Source organism: Cicer arietinum, chromosome 5, assembly GCF_000331145.2.
Source record: "Cicer arietinum cultivar CDC Frontier isolate Library 1 chromosome 5, Cicar.CDCFrontier_v2.0, whole genome shotgun sequence".
Lineage (NCBI taxonomy): Eukaryota > Viridiplantae > Streptophyta > Magnoliopsida > Fabales > Fabaceae > Cicer > Cicer arietinum.
In genome coordinates, this window is record NC_021164.2 from 31,127,342 (window position 1) to 31,129,295 (window position 1,954).

Sequence of the window (1,954 nt, forward strand, 5' to 3'; positions counted from 1 at the left end):
TAACAGCCTAAGAAATTCCACACAAAATACCCTAAAATTGCATAATTTAGGATTTAAAAACTACGGGTCTTACATTACTACCCCCCTAAAATTAGTTTCGTCCTCGAAACTTAAAGTACGTGTAGCAATCCAAACTAGGTTTGTACTCAAATTCAACACACTAATCACAATATATTTCACCCGACCTTCTCGAAAAAAGTGTTACCTACCCCTTTTCATAGGGTGTTTAATAACTTCGTACACATCCGTAGTCGGTAAGGCTCGTCCGTTCCATTCAACATGATTTTGTCTACTATCAACAAGAGATTAAGGATGATTAGTCCCTCAATTTGTCAATAATTAGCCAACAACCATGATAGTGGCTTAGACTATCTTAGCCGAACTGTAATAGCGCTCCTTGCAACTTACAAAAGCAGTCAACAATCTTCTCAAAGTCCACTGAATTTCCCTTATTTTCCTATAACTTTGATCCTGTCGACGAAGTAAAATATCCCATACCTATGTCACGTAGTCTCATTGGCATCTACTTGATACGAAACATCCATTTGGTACCAAACTGAAACACTTAGAATGACCCCAACACACTGAGCACAGAACAATCACTACATCCAAGAACTCCTAAATTTCTCCCTTGTCCACAAATCCTCGATTTTTCTTAAGTCGTACAACTACATCAAACTGTAGTGTTCTTATCGGTATGTTATTCCAGTTATAATTTTAATAATTCCATCCCCACATATGCTTGGTGATCAAAACTACCACGAATATTTTCGAAAACAAGCCAAAGACTATACCACTTGGGACACATAAACTTCCTTTGATTGACGAACACAATAACAATCCCCATGACATGAACTCAAGTAATGTCTTTATATCATTGGTACTTCAAATTCCACTTAATGGTAACATAGAGTTCAATGCATCAATGCTTAACTCATTATGTTTTTCCGAACACCGCTCAAATTTACATTTATGTGTCTATAGTTTCGACCAATATCACTATCCATACTTACTATCTCCTAAACCACCAGGAGATTTGTCACTTATCAACTAAATACATGGTCTCACTCCTACACTCGTTATGAGATTCATACTTAATAATCCAAGTTGCGAATCTAGTCTAACTCGAATGCTCGACTTTTCCCCTCAAGGTATCGACAATTCCTCAAAGCGTATTTTATCTATCCAAAGGAGTATTCACTCCTAATGTGCAACGCTCCCTTAACTTCAATACCAGTCTCTTTCATTGACACCTAAGCACCAAATGTTATCCCAAATGGAAGCCTCATCTTCTCAACAATTCCATGATGTTCACATCTCTTTGACAGTTGTCAAACTTCATCCAGTTTCATCCTGAAATCTACCAGGAAGACATCTAATACTTTTCTTAACAAAAGTCCTCAACATAGATCTTTACTTGAAATCCCTTATTAGTCTAATGTTAATGCATCCATACTCATCATCTTAGAGTTTACACCAACACATAGCTTCTGTGTCCTTGGAACCATTTTATAAATTCCATGTCGTCATGATTTGCTTCACTCTGCCTGACAATCCGTCATCTCGAAGATCTTTTCCACTTCTTGAATCCACTAGTCAACTCTTTTCCTGAGTCCTCATCACCCTTGAACTTTGGAGGATGGTAACGACGAAAATATTCTAACCCTCTTAATCTTAAGAGCACAAATCTCTCTTTTCCTCTTCTCCAGATCCCGCAGAGTCTTTGCAGCAGTTCGTGCAACAACAAAACCTCCATGTTATTTGTAGCTCCAACCATTTGATCATCCCTACTGACGTTCATCCTTGCAACGTCGTTCTCTCTTGGAGGTAGTGTTTCCGAAAAACCAACATAAAGTCGAAGTGTTAACACCATTTCGAATAATTCCAAAACTAACTTCCAACTATACCAACGCATAATAATTATTGCGGACATGACAACTCAACCCACCTAAAC